This window comes from Bos grunniens, chromosome 4, assembly GCF_055505025.1.
Source record: "Bos grunniens cultivar Pamir isolate PY7600 chromosome 4, Bosgru_T2T1.0, whole genome shotgun sequence".
Lineage (NCBI taxonomy): Eukaryota > Metazoa > Chordata > Mammalia > Artiodactyla > Bovidae > Bos > Bos grunniens.
In genome coordinates this window covers 52,422,577-52,442,473 of record NC_141168.1, presented here as the reverse complement: position 1 = coordinate 52,442,473, position 19,897 = coordinate 52,422,577, and the positions used below count along the sequence as shown (strand labels likewise).

The 19,897-nt window shown below is 39.4% G+C and overlaps 1 protein-coding gene and 1 long non-coding RNA gene across 3 annotated transcripts in view; one reads left to right on the top strand and one right to left on the bottom strand.

The window, feature by feature from the left end:
• Positions 1–19,897, bottom strand: part of CREB5 (cAMP responsive element binding protein 5) — a 489,069-nt gene that overhangs the window by 456,338 nt on the left and 12,834 nt on the right. The window contains exon 2 of the mRNA XM_086396401.1: positions 16,288–16,550. The gene's annotated coding sequence lies outside the window, so the exon portion shown is untranslated. The remainder of the gene's footprint in view (positions 1–16,287; positions 16,551–19,897) is intronic.
• On the top strand, positions 16,506–19,391 carry LOC147374145 (uncharacterized). 2 transcript variants are annotated; one of them, XR_015162488.1, is made up of 2 exons: positions 16,506–16,643; positions 19,314–19,391. It is a non-coding gene; the product is annotated as an uncharacterized LOC147374145 (long non-coding RNA). The 2 variants fall into 2 exon arrangements; XR_015162489.1 differs by having other exon boundaries at positions 18,717–19,391.

Below are 19,897 nucleotides of genomic sequence, written 5' to 3'. Positions count from 1 at the left end.
CTTTACTTTGTTCCCAACAAATGTTCATCTTCACCCACTCTAAATCATGTCACTTGACTGAAGACTATATAAAAGGGAAGTTCATACTGCACAGCCAGTGTGGAGAGAAACTGCCCTTGACCACTAATGGAAATGGTTATATCCTGCCTCAGAGTGGGCTTGTTCCCCTGGAGAGGAGGTGAGTACCCACAAGGTAGTTGAATCTTGGAATCTGAGATGATGATGAGATCAACAGACATCATTTAAAAGGGTTTGTATTTATCTTCCATGAGAAGAGCCTAATATAGGCCCTTTGCCAAAGAAAATTTAGACAGTGTTCCAGGTACATGGTGAATTTCACCTAAAAGCCTCCAAATAGTTTCCTCTTAACACCCTCTCCCCAGGGAAGTAATTGTGGTCCTTTTACTCTTTCAGAGAAGAGAGAAAATCTCTAGCGTTTCAAAATAGGAAGGCAGATAACTTTGATGAACATTTCCAAATACATAAAAGTCATTCCAATTCAAAGAAGACGTAAAACCAACAAGTATGCTAAAACAAAACAGGAATGGATGATAATTCTTTTATTCTTTCTCTACCTAAATAATAATGCAAGGGTTAGAAGATGAATATTCAAAAGGCTTCTTTTCATGATAAAATTTTGAGCAATAGTGCTTGGCCCATCATGAAGCCAAATCAGACCAGAACATTCAACATACATGGTATATCACTGAATTACAGAAAGAAAGTGAAGTTGCCCAGTCGGGTCCAACTCTGCAACCCCATGGACTGTAGCCTGTCAAGGCTCCTTTGTCCATGGAATTTTCCAGGCAAGAATACTGGAGTGGGTTGCCATTTCCTTCTCCAGGGGATCTTCCTGACCCAGGGATTGAATCTGGGTCTCCAGCACTGCAGGAAGACTCTTAACTGTCTGAGCCACCAGGGAAGCCAAAAGAATTATTCTTACTCCTGTAATTGCCAAGGCTCCTCTGTCCATAGAATTCTCCAGGCAAGAAAGCTGGAGTGGGTTGCCATGCCCTCCTCCAGGGGATCTTCCCAACCCAGGGATAGAGCCCAGGTCTCCCACATTGCAGGCAGATTCTTTACCATCTGAGCCACCAGGGAAGCCCAAAGGACACAATCAAATGCAGGTGAAACTTGTGCCGAATGTTGAAAGATGGGGGACTCTCTCTTAATATGAATTCTATGAGAAGAAAACAAAGACTTTTAAAGCATATCTGGCTTCATTACTTATGTGAAGAACTAATTTATCTGAAATACCTACTCCACTCCTTTCTTTTAACTAGTGTTAGCATGATATAGGGGCTTCCCTTGTGGTTCAGTCAGTAAGAAATCCACCTGCAATGCAAGAGACCCAGGTTTGAACCCAGGGTTGGGAAGATCCCTGGAGAAGGAAATGGCAACCCATTCCAGTACTCTTACCTGGAGAATCCCATGGACAGAGGAGCCTGGAGGGCTACAGTCCATTGAATTGAAAAGAGTCAGACATGACTGAAGTGACTGAGCACACACACAGCATGATACATCTTTCCCCGATCTTATTTTTAATCTATATCTGTCTTTATATTTAACGTACATTTCTTATAGACAACATAGGGTGAGGTCTTATCTCTTTTATCTGTTCTGACAGTCTGCCTTTTAATTGGACTATTCACATTTAAAGTGATTATTGATGTGGTTGGAATTCTATCTACCATATTTGCAACTATTTTATATTTGTTGCTTGTTCTTTGTTTCTTTTTTGGTCTTCCACTCTTCCTGCTTTTTCTGCTTTTAATTGAGAATGTTATGATTCCATTTCCTCTTTTCTCTTTAGGATATCAATTATACTTTTAAAACAAAATTGTAGTAGTTTCCCTAGAATTTGTAATATACATCTTAATTCAAGTAATTAAGAATTTGTAATATACATCTTAATTCAAGTCTGTCTTAACACTATAGTGCTTCATGGGTAGTTGTAGTCCAGGCATGTTATAATAGAAAATTCCTCCTTCCCATTCCTTATAACTTTGTTTGCCTTTCTCTTAACCATAAGCTATAATTACTCAATGTGCTGTTGTTATTATTATTTTGAACAAATTATCTTCTGTTAGATGATTGTTAGTTTTCAGTTGTTAGGATGGGATTGATGACTTCCAATCTCTTTTTATACTGGATTGGAAGCCAGACGTTGACCTTAATTTATATCGCATTTACAAGACTAGGAGAGACCAGAAGAAAGGTCATTAAGATCTAACAGGCAAGATAATGAGACTAGAATCCATGATCAATCATCAGAATATCAAAGTAACCAAGAAAAGTTGAAACAAGTGGAGAGATGGGTGGAAATGTAGCAGAGAGAAGGGAAAGGAGGAGAGATGTTCGAAAATCTAAAACTTTGTTGCTTTCTTTATGAAATACAGAGTCTGAGGAAATAAGGTTTCTGAGAAGAGAGTTTGATCCAATAGAAATAGTTGATGCTTCTTGGCTAAAAAGCCTCACTACTTTGTGGGTTGAGGAAGATCTCTGTACTTAAAAAGAATAAATTGAAAAAAAGAAACAGCATTAAGCCCAAACTCACTGAAGCTGAAATAGTGTCATGAGACAGACAAGATCTGAGTTATGAGCTAAGGTGTCACCTGCATCTAGAAAATGTCTTGGCCATTCCTAGCTTCCTTTCCTGCACCTTTGAAGATGAGGATATGACTAGATAAACTATAAGATTGCTCTGTGCTAAAATTCTAAGATTCTATGAAGGGTTAGATGCACAGTGGAAATACCAATCTCTCATCAGTAAAGGACAAGAGTGTTTTAAAAACACCCAAGGGTGAAAACTTGCAAGAGATATATTACATAACCCAGCAAATACAGTCACACATAATCCAAGGCTACCAAAAGCAAGGGCATGGTGTGTAGAATATACCCTCCACTCAAGAATCAAAGAAGAGGCAACTCCAGTGGGGAGTCCCAGAAGCCAGAATCTCCTGAACCTCAGTGCTGTCCCCCTGATGGAGAATGGGAAGAATAAGACAGTTCTTTTGATATTCCTAAAACAGCCACTTTAGGAAAAGAAGGATGCCTCCTGGATGGACCCTGGCTAGAAATGCAAAGGTTACTGAACAACACACCCCAAAAGACAGAAAATAAAATTGCTGCCCAGGACAGGGAAGGTGAGTGCTAAGAATGCTAGAGTAGAGAAACAGAAGTAGAAAAATTAAAAGGAGACAGAGATGGGAGATTCATTTGTTGTTCTGATATTAGAAAAACCACAGCCAATCACTCCTGAGGCCCCAGAAATACTTGGTGAGGTAAAAGAGTGTCTTTTAGGCAGCTGTCACCAAGAAGGGCGCTGTGGGCCACCAGCTGATGGCCCATCGGAACTGGAGTAGGCCTTACAGCAAAGCTCCGGGTGGCACAGAGCCTTCTCTGGGCAATTCTTTAATGGCCAGTTGATCTGACTTGATTTTTTTCATGTTATAATTATATTGGAAAGCATGAAAATACTTTAATTATGTTCCAAGAGATTCATTCTACAACATGTAATGGCATATTAGTGGTGACAAATGAAAGCCAATTAAGATCAGGGAAAGAAGAGGGAGAAAAAGGAGAAACACTGTTGAGGGCTTATATGTCAGGCACTCTGCTAGGCTATTCAGATGGAGTCATTTAATCCTGGCATTGTCCTTTGAGACAGGTGTGATTGTTCTTACATGTGAAAACAGTGCCTAATTCCTGAGGCCATGTGTAAATTGCACTTACTGAAATCTGTAAGAGGGCTGAAGACCACACCAACACATATGAAAAATGTTTTGATAAAATTATGATATAATACTAAATTTGAACAGAATATCAAACTAGAACAGAAAACAGTGATAATACAAATATACTTCTATCCAGTAAATAATTATTACCTGAAAAAGATTGACAGCAAAGGCATTAAGGTGATGGATGAGACTCTAAGTGGTTGCTTTCTTTTCTCTATTAAAAGAAAATCTAAAAAACTAAATTATCAACAAAGACTTTTCAAAATTCAATCAATAATAAAACAAATATAGCAGGAGGAATGTAACGCATACTATAGTATCTTCAACCCATCTTTCAAAGAGTTAAAAAAGCATAAGGAAAGTCTAAGTTAGAATCCAAATCATAAACTTGACTTGAACTCTGTTGTCAATTGCCAGGGAAAGCATTCCAGACTCTAAGAAACTTTGATTTTTTTTTTTTTTTTCTCTTCATAGCATCAGGAAAATGCTGGAGGGCTTAGGGGGCCCCTGGCATGTAAATTGTAGCCATCAGGAGAAAAACTCACTGTATTAGCCAGTGATGTTTTCAGAGTCATTTTCTTACAGTCCCTTACATCGCTGCCACAGAGACAGGGTAAAGATAGGACAAAGAATTCTTCTGGTTTGAAATCACCCAAGTGATGCAGAGGAAAAAAGAAGCACTTTGCCAAAAATTCCAAGATTAAAAGTAACCAAGAGAGAGGTATCTGTCAGCATCCAGAAGAATTTTGTAAACAATAGATGCGAGACATCAGAACCTCGGAAAGAAAAGATGTCTTTTCAGTTCCCATTCTGGAGAATGATAAGTAATGTATTTTATTTCAGTTTAATAAGGTTATTAACAATTTCTTTTTTTTTTTTAAAGAGCAAAGTAATATTTTCTGTGAAGGTTGGCTGATAAGCATTCAAGTAAGAATTGTGTGCCTTTTTAAGAACATTCTCATAGTAGAATAAAACTCTATCTACATGAGCTTTCACACAGCAGAGCAATTAATTAACTTATCTCCGTGAACACTGTTCTCACTGAAACTTATTAAAAGTCTGATTCATCCACAAAGCCCCAAGCAATCATCAATTGGCTCATAATAATACAAAAGAAAAATAAGCTATGGTTATGTTCTCATTTAATATCTGAAGAGAATCCTCTTTGCTCTCTGTCTTTGTTTGGAAGTATCTCTATTAAGAGTTTTTAAAGAAAAAAAAAAAAAAAAGAAACCTCCCCCTTGACATGAAATATGTTATGGCAGGGAACTGTGGGAGTAAATTACAGAGCCTCCACGATACCAGATTAAGAAGAGAAGCTGGACTTTCTCAAAGACACACAAATCATTCAACATGTAGCACAACAGGGCATACAGTGTGTTATCAATGCCGAGTTCCAAGCACCATTGTTAATACAGACCAGAAGAGGAATTGTTCATTAAATAATAAAGGGGGAGGGGAGAGAACCTTCAGACTCCAGCGTTAAAAGCCAGAGGAATGCCCGGTTTCACAAGTATTAAACAGCTTAAGAATTATTAGTCTGCTTAGGGTTTTGGTTTAATTCAACTCTCCCAAATATCAACCTAATGACTTCTAAGCAGAGTCTATAGTTTATGAACCATGTACTTTTTTTTTTAATGTTTAGTATAGTTGACCATATCAATAGCGCCCTCTACAGGAAGTTTCAAACCCTCAACAGGTTTTCTTAAATTTTAAAAAAGGCTAAGCAAGGCAATGGCACCCCACTCCAGTACTCTTGCCTGGAAAATCCCATGGACGGAGGAGCCTGGTGGGCTGCAGTCCATGGGGTCGCCAAGAATCGGACACGACTGAGCGACTTCACTTTCACTTTTCACTTTCATGCATTGGAGAAGGAAATGGCAACCCACTCCAGTGTTCTTGCCTGGAGAATCCCAGGGACGGGGGAGCCTGGTGGGCTGCCGTCTATGGGGTCACAAAGAGTCGGACACGACTCAAGTGACTTAGCAGCAGCAGCAAGCAAGGTAAACACCATCTGAGAACAAGATGAAAATTGAACAAAATTGATAAAATTGAAGAAAAATGTGAAATTTGGACGACATCTCCATTTCATGGAGATATATGAATTTGGCATGAAACAACGCAAAACCACAGCTGATAGCTATAGGTCATTTTATCTTGGTGTGTGTACATATATATTTTTTGGCAGTGGTGGTGGTTTGTTAACATACAGTCATTTGAGACAGGAACACTGACATTCTGAATATCATTTCTTTTTTCTGTGGAAACCTCAAAAACATTGGGGATTCTCTGGTAGCTCAGCTGATGAAGAATCTGCCTACAATGCAGGAGACCCCGGTTTGATTCCTGGGTTGGGTAGATCTGCTGGAGAAGGGATAGGCTACCCTTTCCAGTATTCTTGGGCTTCCCTAGTGGCTCAGCTGGTAAAGAATCCACCTGCAATGTGGGAGACATGAGTTCAATCTCTGAGTTGGGAAGATCCCCTGGAGAAGGGAAAGGCTACCCACTCCAGTATTCTGGCCTGGAGAATTCCATGGACTGTATAGTCCATGGGATCCCAGAGTCAGACATGACTGAGTGACTTTCACTTCAATTTACTTCAGAAACATATTGCTTTCCCTATTCTAAGATTTGCTAGTTACAGTATTCTGCAATATTACTCAGATTCAATTTAATAGAGTTTACTTTTTTTAGAATGGATAAATAAATAATGTAAATGTCTTTCAAATTATGCTTATTTTCTTAATATGACGTAAAGATGCTTCATTTGGGGTTTCACCTGTGAGAAAGTCCTGATGCTTATAAGATATGCCTGTTGTTGCTGAAGTTATTCAGCCGCTAAATTGTGTCCGACTCTCTGCAACCCCACGAACTACAGCATGCCAGGCTTCCCTGTCCTTCACTATATCCCAGAGTTTGCTCAAACTCATGTCCATTGAGTCAGTGATGCCATTCAACCATCTTATTCTCTGATGCCCCTTCTCCTCCTGCCCTCAATCTTTCCCATCATCAGGGTCTTTTCCAGAGAGTCAGCTTTTTACATGAGGTGGCCAAAGTATTGGAGCTTCAGCTTCAGTGTCAGTCCTTCCAACAAATATTAAGGATTGATTTTCTTTAGGATTGACTGGTTTGATGTCCTTGCTGTCCAAGGGACTCTCAAGAGTCTTCTCCAGCACCAGAATTTGAAAGCATCAAGTCTTTGGTGCTCAGCCTTTTTTATGATCCAACTCTCACAGCCATACATGACTACTGGAAAAACCATAACTCTGACTATATGGACCTTTGTCAGCAAAGTGATGTCTCTGCTTTTTCTTCCAAGGAGCAAGTGTCTTTTAAAGTTCATGGTTGCAGTCACTGTCCACAGTGATTTTGGAGCCCAAGAGAATAGAATCTGTCACTGTTTCCACTTTTTCCCCATCTATTTGCTGTGAAGTAATGGGACCAGATGCCATGATCTTTGTTTTTTGAATATTGAATTTTAAGTCAGTTTTTTCACTCTCCTCTTCACCCTTATCAAGTGGTTTTTTATTTGTTCTTCACTTCCTGCTATTTGAGTGGTATCATCTGCATATCTGAGGTTGTTGATATTTCTCCTAAAAATCTTGATTCCAGCTTGTGACTCATCCAACCTGGCATTTCACATGATGTACTCTGCATATAAGTTAAATAAGCAGGGTGACAATATACAGCCTTGATATACTCCTTTCCTGATTTGGAACCAGTCTGTTGTTCCACGTCTGGTTCTAACTATTGCTTCTTGACCTGCATAGAGATTTCTCAAAAGACAGGTAAGGTGGTCTGGTATTCCTGTCTCTAAGAATTTTCCACTGTTTGTTGTGATCCACACAGTCAAAGGCTTTTGCCTGGTCAATGAATCGGAAGTAGATGTTTTTCTGGAATTCCCTTGCTTTTTCAATGATCCAATAGTTGTTGGTAATTTGATCTCTGGTTCCTCTGCCTTTTCTAAATCCAGCTTGTACATCTGGAAGTTCTTAGTTGATGTACTGCGGAAGCCTAGCTTGAAGGATTTTTAGCATTACCTTGCTAGCGTGTGAAGTGAACGCAATTGTGCAGTAGTTTGAACATTCTTTGACACTGCCCTTCTTTGAGATTGGAATGAAAACTATTGACCTTTTCCAGTCCTGTGGCCACGGGTGAATTTCCCAAATTTGCTGGCATATTGAGTGCAGCACTTTCCCAGCATCATCTTTTAGGATTTGAAATAGCTCAGCTGGAATTTCATCACCTCCACTAGCTTTGTTTATAGTAATACCTCCTAAGGCCCCCTTGACTTTTTGTATAGTTCTTCTGTGTATTCTTGCCAGCTCTTCTTAATCTCATCTGCTTCTGTTAGGTCCTGGCTGTTCCTGTCCTTTATTGTGCCCACCTTTGGATGAAATGTCCCCTTAGAATCTCCAGTTTTCTTGAAGAGATCACTAGTCTTTCCCATTCTGTTGTTTTCCTCTGTTTCTTTGCATTGATCACTTAAGAAGGCTTTCTTATCTCTCCTTGCTATTCTCTGGAACTCTGAATTCAGTTCAGTGTATCTTTCTCTTTCTCCTTTCTCCTTTGCCTTTGGCTTCTCTTCTTTTCTCAGCTACTTGTAAAGCCTCCTCAGACAACCACTTTGCCTTCTTACGTTTGTTTTTCTTTGGGATAGTTTTTGTCACCACCTCCTATACAATGTTATGAACCTCATAGTTCTTCAGGCACCCTGTCTACCAGATCTAATCCCTTGAATCTATTTGTCACTTCCACTACATAATCATAAGGGATTTAATTTAGGTTATACTTGAATGGCCTAGTGGTTTTCCCTCCTTTCTTCAATTTAAGCCTGAATTTTGCAATAAGGAGCTGATGATCTGAGTCACAGTCAGCTTCAGGTCTTGTTTTTGCTGACTGTATAGAGCTTCTCCACCTTCAGCTGCAAAAGAATATAATCAATCTGATTTTGGTATTATCTGGTTATGTCCATGTGTAGAGTCATCTCTCGTTGGAGGGTGTTTGCTTTAACCAGCATGCTCTCTTGGCAAAACTCTGTTAGCCATTGTCCTGCTTCATTTTGTTCTCCAAAGCCAAACTTGCCTGTTACTCCAGGTATCTCTTGACTTCCTACTTTTGCATTCCAATCCCCTATGATAAAAAGGACATCTTTTTTTTTTTTTTTGGTGTTTGCTCTAGAAGGTCTTGTAGGTCTTCACAGAATGTTCAACTTTAGCTTCCTCAGCATTAGTGGTTGGAACATAGACTTGGATTACTATGATATTGAATGATTTGCCTTGAAAACAAACTGAGATCATTCTGTCGTTTTTGAGACTGTACCTAAGTACTGCATTTCAGACTCTTTTGTGACCATGAGGGCTACTCCGTTTCTTCTAAGGGATTCTTGTCCAGGGTAATAGATATAATGGTCATCTGAATTGAATCCACCCATTCCTGTCCACTTTAGTTCACTGATTCCTAAAATGTCAATGTTCACTCTTGCCATCTCCTGCTTGACTACATCCAATTTACCATGGACCTAATGTTACAGATTCCTATGCAATATTGTTCTTTATAGCATCAGACTTTACTTTCACCACCAGACATAACTGTAACTGAGCATCATTTCCACTTTGGCTGAGCCTCTTTCTTTCTGAACCAATTTTCTGCTCTTCCCCAGTAGCACAATGGACACCTACTGACCTGGGGGGCTCATCTTCCAGTGTCATATCTTTTTGCCTTTTCATACTGTTCATGGGGTTCTTGAGGCAAGAATATGGAGTGGTTTGCTGTTCCCTTCTCCAGTGGGCCAATTTTGTCTGGGAAGAAGAGATACCTATATGGATCCTAAAAATGTGCCTGTTTCATAGCTATGGATCCTTTCCCTCCATGATCAGTGGTTTCAAATCCAGATTTAGAAGCCAGAACATGCTTTAAGAAATTGTTACAACTAAAATTTCTACTCTAATCACTATAGCCTTGGAAGTCAGACACATAGGCCTCTTATCTCACAGTTGTAATACATCAAATGACTTTGACAGTGATTTAATCTCACCTTATTTTAGCAAGTTATCACAATTTGGGGAAAATTGACTTCTGATTTCAGAGTTATTTCGAGTTACTAGGAGTGACACCACAAATGTCAACTTTAAGAGTGGAGATACTGTTATTTTGTGTGATCCATGAAGACGTGAAAAAGGAGGTTGGAGACTCAGTTTGAGTTTCCACTTGGCTGTACCTTTTTAAAGTCAATGAACTTTTCCAGGTCTTAGTTTCTTCATCAGAAAAAATAATAAGAAACTCCTGTCTGGAGAAATATTTATATCTGGATACCTAGAAGTGCTTGATGAAATAGTATAAATATCTCTTTAATAGTTGAACTATTAAGTAAGGAAGGGTAAACAAATAGTTGAACTGAACAGAGCTAGAAAACAGGTGTTTGCTGAATCTGAGGCTATCCAGCCAATCTTTATAACCAAGAGGCTTAGATTTTAGTGGCCACACAGGACCTAAGTAAGATGGGGAATTGGAACTGAGCCCTCATGTAAAGGCAGAATAATAAAGAGATGCACCTTCCAAAGTAAACTATGTGAAGGGAAATAACAAGGAAGTCTCTCTCAGCCTAGGCTCCAGGTTGGAATAATACATCTTCCCTGAAAATGTGTAACCAACCCCAAGCCTGTCCTATGAAGGTTTGGGGTTAAACTGATAGTCAGGAAGATCCCCTGGAGTAGGACATGGTAACCCAATCCAGAATTCTTGCCTAGAAAAATTCTATGGAAGGAGCCTGGCCGGCTACAGTCCATGGGGTTGCAAAGAGTTGGCCATGACTGAGGACTTGTCAGCAACAGCAGTGGAATCCAGAAAACCTGAGTTCAAGAGGTTAACCCAATGTGAGCCCAGATGAGTAGTAAGCTGCAGTACCTGGCAGAAGTAAACACAGATTCCCTATGAGGGCCTCACCCTCAACTCAGGTCTTACAGGTTTCATACAGATAAAGCAGAAAGGCAGTCAAAATCCTGATTTATGAAGTGTATGAGGAAAAAGGTCTCATGGGTGAGAGTCAGAAGAACAATAAAAGCTGACTTAGACCACCAAGAATTTTGAATATTGGAATGGATAATACAGAACATAAAATAAACAGGTATAAAGTGTTAATAAAATAAATACAGAATGAAATGAATGAAATAAACTCAAGAATGTAACGATACTTTAAAACACTAGGCTGATTTGGAAAAGAGTCAAATATCTAAAAGAACTAAAAATGTAATTTAAAAGCACAATGGATAACTTCATGAATTTATCATAATTGAAGAACTAATTGGCAAAATGGAGGATAACACTCAAGAAATTAACCAAAACACAGGAAAGAGAGAGAGGCAAAGAAATGGTAACTGAGAAAGGATATTTATGAGAAATGAGGGTAGAATAAGACACTTGATAAATGTCTAAGTGAAGTTCATGATGTTTTTCAAAGAAAATGCCAGTAATAATGGCACAGAATTTTTGAGAATAGATGCAAGATATGAATGTTTAGATTCAGAAAGAACAAATCCCAAGGAGGGTATATAATTTTTTAAAAACTCATATGAAGACCCATCACAGTAAAGACGCAAAACACCAAAGACATAAAGACAATATTGAAAACATCTAGAGGAAAAAAGACATATTATCCATAAAAGGATAGTTAAACTAGCCGCAGACTTTTAAACAGCCGCAAAAAAGACCAGACTACAGTGAAATAAAATCTACAAAATGTTTAGAGAAATAATCAACCTAGAATTTTACATATAGCAAAAATGTAAGAGTGAAATACAGACATTCCTAAAAGTGATGCTGTGTATGTCTAGGAGACCCTCAATCGAGGAAATTTGAAGGTTAAACTTCAGAAAGGATAATGGACATAGGAGGAAGTTCTGAGATAGGTTCTGAGAAAGGAAGATAGACAAAGAGAATGCAAATAAATGGATGAATCTAAATAAACATTGGAGAAGGCAATGGCACCCCATTCCAGTACTCTTGCCTGGAAAATCCCATGGATGGAGGAGCCTGGTGGGCTGCAGTCCATGGGTTCGCTAAGAGTCGGACACGACTGAGCAACTTCACTTCCAGTTTTCACTTTCATGCATTGGAGAAGGAAATAGCAACCCACTCCAGTGTTCTTGCCTGGAGAATCCCAGGGATGGGGAGCCTGGTGGGCTGCCGTCTATGGGGTCGCACAGAGTCGGACATGACTGAAGTGACTTAGCAGCAGCAGCAGCAGCAGCAAATAAACATTGACTGTATAATATTAATGTCTAAGAGATTTCTGTACTTGTTGTTTTTGTTTAGTTGCTAAGTCCTGTCCAACTCTTTTGCAACCCCGTGGACTTGTAGGCCAGCTCCTCTGTCCATGGGATTTCCCAGGCAAGAATACTGAAGTGGGTTGCCATTTCCTTCTCCAGGGAATCTTCTTAGACCAGGAATCAAACCTGGGTCTCCTGCATTGGCAGGAGGATTCTTTACCCCTGAGCCACTGGGGAAGCCCCATGTTTAAGTCAGGAAAGTAGAAAAAGGTGGCCCCAAAACAGTGGACAATAGTGTTATTAGATACAAGGGGAATGATCAGAGTAAGCAGATACACAGATATACAAATCTATTATAAATCATTTTGAATGGAGCTTTTCTGGTGGATGTGAAGGCAGGTGATTCCTACCAGCTGGGGTTCACCCAGGAGCTTTGACCATGAAGACACAGAGCTCTAAAGAATGAGCTGGAAACTCAGTAGATGGTATTATATCTGTTGCAGTGCTACGTTCTGTATCTGTTATGGAAGAACATTGTTACAGATAACATTCTATATCTGTTATTTTGGTTTTTGTAATATTCATATTTTTATTCTAAAAATGATTATTAAAAACCATCTACTCTAACTCTTTTTTCATTCTCACGCACAGGGCTTCTGGCATTGACTTTAAAGGAGGACAATTTAGTTTAACAGAGCTTCACGGGAATCATGTCTGTGGTCACTGGGTTCACTAGGAAAGGTGATGATCCATGAACAAGAGTCTTGATTTTTTTTTTTTTTTAAGTCTGACTTAAAAACACATCTCTGCTGCCAGGCAAGAATTGCTTTCAGAGAACATCAATACTTTTTATCTTTCAACTATTTAACAGATAATGCAGTTTAAAAGTGAACTAAATGTGTGTGTTTGCTGTAGTGCTATTTTATCACTGTTTCTTTTAAACTCTGAGTTATATTTAATTTTAAAAATACAGGTGCATATAATCAGTGAAAGACCCGTCTCCTCAAAGAAAACTAATGTTCCTAATTTTGTTGTTGTTGTTATTGTGTTTTTTTTTTTTAAGAGAAATCTTCATTACATAAGCTCTGGTTTGGTATTTTTCAATAAATTTGAAATATTAAAGACCTCTAGATTAATAGGAAGGGAATCCGAAAAAGAGGGGATATATGTATATGTATGGCTGATTCCAGCCATACATATACATATATCTGAGCACCGAAGAACTGATGCTTTTGAATTGTGGTGTTGGAGAAGACTCTTGAGAGTCCCTTGGACTGCAAGGAGATCCAACCAGTCCATTCTGAAGGAGATCAGCCCTGGGATTTCTTTGGAAGGAATGATGCTAAAGCTGAAACTCCAGTACTTTGGCCACCTCATGGGAAGAGTTGACTCATTGGAAAAGACTCTGATGGTGGGAGGGATTGGGGGCAGGAGGAGAAGGGGACGACAGAGGATGAGATGGCTGGATGGCATCACTGACTTGATGGACATGAGTCTGAGTGAACTCCGGGAGTTGGTGATGGACAGGGAGGCCTGGCTTGCTCCGATTCATGGGGTCGCAAAGAGTCGGACACGACTGAGTGACTGATCTGATCTGATCTGATGGCTGATTCACTTTGCTATACAGCAGAAACTAACACAGGGATAAGGCAATGGCACCCCACTCCAGTACTCTTGCCTGGAAAATCCCATGGACGGAGGAGCCTGGTAGGCTGCAGTCCATGAGGTCACTAAGAGTCAGACACGACTGAGTGACTTCACTTTCACTTTTCACTTTCATGCATTGGAGAAGGAAATGGCAACCCACTCCAGTGTTCTTGCCTGGAGAATCCCAGGGACGGGGGAGCCTGGTGGGAAGCCATCTATGGAGTCGAAAAGAGTCAGACACGACTGAAGCGGCTTAGCAGCAGCAGCAGCAGAAACTAACACAATATTGTAAAGCAACTATACTCCAATAAAATTTTTTTTTCAAGTCAAATGAAACTTTTGGAGGCAGTACACATATTTGTTATCTTGATCATGGTGACAATTTCATAAGTCAATGTGCCAAATTTATATTATATCAAACTTAACAAATGTAGGCATGTTTTTTTTATTTTATGTCAGTTATACTTGCCAATTAAAAGAGATCTCAATGAAGATAAAAAGAGGTACAATTTGAATCTTTCGTACGTAATTATTTTAGTTTTAACAAAGAAATCAACAATATTTGTGTTTCAATAAATCACAGCATTCAATGGCAAAGGGTTTCACAGAAACTCAGACTAATTCTTTTAATTTACTTCAGTAGGAAAAATAAAAAGCTGAAAATACTTCTCAACTGGCCTTGTTTTGATGTCCTGCTTTTCTGTTTGCATTAAATATGTTGTGTCTCTCCAATGATTTCTAAATGTAACTCCTTGTCACACTGCAGCTAATAAACAGAACATATGTTCATTCTTATGTTCCTGAGATAATTATTAAATGAACAATTAATCTTTTGTTTTTGAGGTTAGGAGAGGTAACTACTCTAAGAGTTCAGGTTCTTTTTAAAATGAAATTATCTGTTTTCGAGTATGAAGATCCTAATGCTTGTTCATGCCTGGTTATCTGTAGAGTAAGGATGAAAACTCTCATTGGAAGCATAATGCTGGAATACTTGGATAGGCAGCGTAATTTTAAACCACTAAATTTGTGGTAATCTGTTATAGCAGCAATAGGAAACCAATACAGACACCGTTCAAAAGATGATTGTAAAGCTGTCACACTGTGGGCTTTGAAAGCAAATTTGCTGCCTTTTCTTCCTCTGTTATGATATCATACGCTTGTTTCCACTGGCAGTAATGCACACTGGGGTTGCCATTGTTAATCTTGAAATTGTACTTTGCCAGTTAAAGACATGAGACCTTTGGCCTCTTCTTCATTCCTAGGGTGTCCAGTGGGTGGCCTGTGATGTCTCCCTGCTAACACTAGACAATATTTCATCCTATCTAACAAGCACTCTGCTCAGATGGTCATCTGTGCAAGTGCCACAAGGAAAGCTCCCATGGGACCCAGAAAAGTATTCATTTTCCAAAGAGAATTAAAACCCACATTGATAGCATATAAAACAAGAATGCTTTAAAATGTGAAGAGTGATGAGGTTATTTCACCCTTAAGTTATATTTCTAGGAAAAAGCAGAATTTAAATCTTAAGAGATCTGTGTGCCCAATTGACACTTCAAAGAAAGAGAAATCCAGCTAATGAAATGTAACCTAACATCCTTCCCCAGCTTCTGTACTCCCCAGATTGCTACCCTTTTCCAATTAACTTTTCCATTCTTCTGCTAATTATCTGATCTAGAAGCTTTGGAGTGATATTTTTCCTCCCTCTGATTCAACCCTTAGAAGACATTCTCATCTCATCTTCGTTTTCTTTGGGGACCGTTTCTCAGCATTAATACGCATGCGCCTAACACAGCTCTGTATGCAGCAGCTGGCTCACAGGTTGGAGCATGGATTCGTTCTATCCAGTCTGCATCTCTTTCTGCCTGCACTTCCACACCACTCACTCCACACTCTACACAGCTCCCTGTTGCTTCCACCTGAAGTGTAAATCCTTCTACCTAGTTTTCAAGGCCTAACTATCCAGCTTTGCTCCCCATGCCTCTCCACATTCCTTCCTTCTTTCAGACGGCCAGGCAATTTCCATGGATTCATAAAATTCAGTTTCCTCTTTTCTTGGTAACTCAGAAGAAAGGAACAGAACTGAATCAGACGTTGACCCCTTTGACAAATATATAGCTTTGTGGGGATGGGGTATGGGGAGACAAATACAAAAGCTAGTTGGGGTTTTAGGTACTATTGCAAATGAGTTCTGTGAGCACGCCAAGAGGGGCTAAAAGATCTTCAGGTGAGGGCACGGTAGGAAAGGCTTTGATGAGTAGGAGATAATAGGAAAATGAGTTGTCATTTTGAGTACAGACTTTTCTTTTTTTTTTTTTTTCATTTTGCAACGTGGCATGTGGGATCTTAGTTCCAAACCAGGGATTGAACCTGTGCCCCCCTGTAATGGAAGTGTAGAGTCTTCACCACTGAACCACTGGGGAAGTCTGAGAGCTATTATCTAGAACATTATGTGATGTAGATTCTATTAATTTTCATGCAAATAACGTGATAATGTTACCTACCCTTTCAAGTCAGACCCTAATAAAGATCTTCCTGCCCTGTGTCACTTGCACCAATAGAATGAGACAGAGTTCAGTTCAGAAGCAAAAGAATGTTTTGTTTTTTGGTCAGAGAATGAAGAGGTATGGACTCACACTCAAGAGCGCACACACTCTCCCCTCCAGGACAGGTTGTGGTTGGTGCTGCTTCTTAGAGTTCCCCTTCTGGGGAAGGAGGGTAGAGTTCTCGCAAAACGGACAGGCTGAAAGCAGTATCTCCAAACCCCTGCCATCTTGAATCACAACATCTTGTGAGAAGCTTCTGCACACAGTCCCCAAGCTGAGGTGTCGAGTGGTGCTGTTTGATGCCAGGAACTATGGTCTGAAGGGTTTTGTGCGAGGCCTCTGCGCGCAGTATCCTGTGAGCAAGTGAAACTTGGTGTTATACCTTATCACCTGGATTCCGTCTTATTTTTCCTGGAGGCCTCAGGGGGCTTCGCCTGTGACACGAGGTAAGCAAAATTTAACCACTACTGACTTCCTCCTGGGAGAAAATACCCACCCCCATACAGTTCTGTTTTGTACTTAGGAGTAATTATTATTTAATAATAGGTTATTGGCAGCTTTAAAAATGTCAAATTTTATTAGGAATTGACCAGTCAGCAGGCCCATGTGGCTCAACCTGCTGTGGTATTTATGGTTTTTTTCAACCATGAGTAGAGAAAGGTTCCCAATAGTTGTGTGGCCCTGCAACTAGGCAGAGAGCGTGGATTTGAAAACAGACACTTTTTTTTCCTGTTTAATTCTGCTGAGAATCTATATAACTCTATGGGAAATCAAAGTCTGAAAACTATGTGATGTTTTTCTTTTTTCTTTTCTTTCTATGTGATGTTTTGAGGGGCTCTGGGAAAAAATGTTCCCCTTCCCTACAGTCAGACAGAATTTCTTAAATTCCACCATTGATTTCCTTACCCTTAAAATGGAGTGATAGCAGCACCTCTTCTGAGGATTAAATGAACATTAAGAGGAAAGTAAACTGCCTGTTCTGAGGAAGGCACTCAATATGTGTAAGTTTCCTTTCTTCCTGAGGGGTAATGGATGTTCCAATACTGTTAAATTGCATCTCATTCTGAAAACTCTAACACATGAAGGAGTTCTAAGACATATACACCTTAATCTTGATTACTTGTTCCTCTCTTCCAGCTGATTTGTAAGTGGAAATGAATATGAAAAGAGTAAAAAGAGACCAAGATTTTAGGTAAAGGAGAAGAATGTCATGGGGGAAAAAAAGAAGTTTCTAGAACCAGGATCAGATGAGGCTCTACAGACAAACATTCTGCTCCATAGTTTTGCTAAGGCCTCATTAAGTGAAGACAAAACTGTGATTTCATGGCGAAGAGGGAATAGAGAGCTCAAAGCTTTCTGTGTAGCCTACCTGCCAGCTCCTGCAGCTTTAGAGAGCTGTAATTGGCCTCAGACCAGATGTTTTCAGGGTCGATAGCACTTGACAGGGCAATCTTTTTTAAACCAGGAGAAAGGAAAGCCTAGAACAGGCTTTCAACCTAAGTTCTCAAACCTTGGTATATATCCAACTCACCTGGAGGGCTTGTTAAAACAGTTTCCTGAGCTCCTCCTTTGCAGTTTCTGATTCTGTGGATTGGAGCAGATTGGAGGCAGCAGGATTGGGGGACATGCAGTGAAAATTTGCATTTTAACAAGTTCCAGGTGATGCTGATGCTGCTGGTCTGAACTCCACTTTCAGAATTATTGGCTATATATTAGAATCCCCTGTAGACCTTTAAAAAACACTGACACCCATCCACACCCAAGCCAGTAATCCAAATTTCTGAGAATGTGATCTGGAGACCAGGGTTTTAAAACTTCCAGGTGATTCCAGCTTGGGAGCCATTGGCTTGGGATCTTTGAAAGCCAAGCTTTGTCCTACTTGATAAGCCCTAAGGGTTGAGCAGAGGAAGCATCCTGACATCTGCTTTTCCTAATAGAAGAGAAAATGTTTATGATTCTTAGTGGAAAAGCATTTAGCTGTTCTAGACTTTAAGACAAAATAAACTGTGGATATCTCAAAGATAATAGCTTCCAGAATCTTAAAGAACATTAAGAGTCAACAGAGAACAAAATGTAATAAATTCCGTTGCTTTGGGGGGACAAATGGCTTAAACTGGTGGACATAACATATTTGAGGGATAGATTATGTCTTTATCCAGGCCCCTGGCATCACACAGATTTATCCTTTAACTTTATGCATCATTATTCATCATCACCTTTTATTACTGTGGCTCAGCTTACTTAAAAGCCTGTTATTTCTCATTTTCAATCCAATGTAAACTTAATTTTCAAGCATACTTTAGTCAAGACAATTGTTCCAATTTTCAGAAAGATGTTAGAGAATGAGGGATGTAGCTTCCAAGAACTACAGCCCTGTGAGTTTGATGTCAAACCTCTAGCAAAATTCTCGAACAAACTATTTTAAAACTTGTGAGAACTGATGGCTGGGAACCAGTATAGGTTCCTCAAATCAGTCTTTCACCAAACCAGTCACATTTCCCTTTTTGACACACTTACAGGTCATGGAGATCACGGGAATATCACAGACAAAAATATATCTTAATTTCAGCAAAGAATTTAACATCCTGTGGACAGGAATGATGTGAATGACAGTACAGTTGAGTAGATTTGTAGCTAATTGAACAACTTCATTCAAAGAATGTCAGCAGCTTAATGAATCACTGCCTACCCGAAGGGAAGTCACAGTGACAGACTCCCAAGTGCTATCTATAGTTAGTTTATCCAGTTCAAAATTTCAGTTAATGATGGATGAAGACACAAAAGACATGTTTATCAAAACTGCAGGTGTGACAAAGCTGAGAGAGAAGCCTAATTCATTAAATGTCAAATGAAACCGAGAGGCAAAAGGTCTTAATAAACTAAAAGAATAGGCTGACATGAATAAGAATAAACTTAATAGGGATAAATGTAAAATCATCCATTAAAAAATTCAAATGCAAAACATGGGAGTATGGAAGCTTGTGATAAAAAATGGTTTTGTGAGAAGACATCCCAGGACTTTTAATTGTCTATAGCCTTAACACCTGCCAGTTGATCTTAGATCTCTGGAAAATCTACGAAAGCATGGACAAAAGAAGTGTTGCTTGCCATTTCAGTAAACAAGAAAAGTTGCCCATCATCAAGCCATCAACCATTGCAGCTGCCCAACCCCGCCGCCCCCGAGATGGTGCACCCTCAGAGGAACTCAGGATGGAGAAAAACAGGATACTCACCCTAGACAGTTAAGATGCATATCTAAGGAATAATTTCAATGGGCTCAGACTTTTTGCATCGTTTCATACATAGAAAAGCACTAAAATCATTAACTCAAGATGTCTTTTTTTGTGATGAGCTGTACTCTTTTGATGTTCAAATAGACGTTTATTTGTTTTCAACAGAAACTTCTGTATATTCTGGATCCTCCCTTACCTCTTTGGAACAGTATCTCGGGGCTATCTGAGAGCCTGTTTCCCAGGCTGTAGTACTCAGTTAACTCCCTGAATAAAATATAATTTGCAACTTTGAGCTTGTGTAGTTTGTTTTTTTTTTTTTTTCAGTCAATGAATGCTAAAGACTATCTCATAGATAAATGCCCTTGGTCATAAAATTTTGTTTACAATTTCAGTTGGAGTCCATCTGTGACCACCAGGGGTCACAGACCCCAAGTTAAGAATCCTTGAATAGCATAATTGGGCCACAT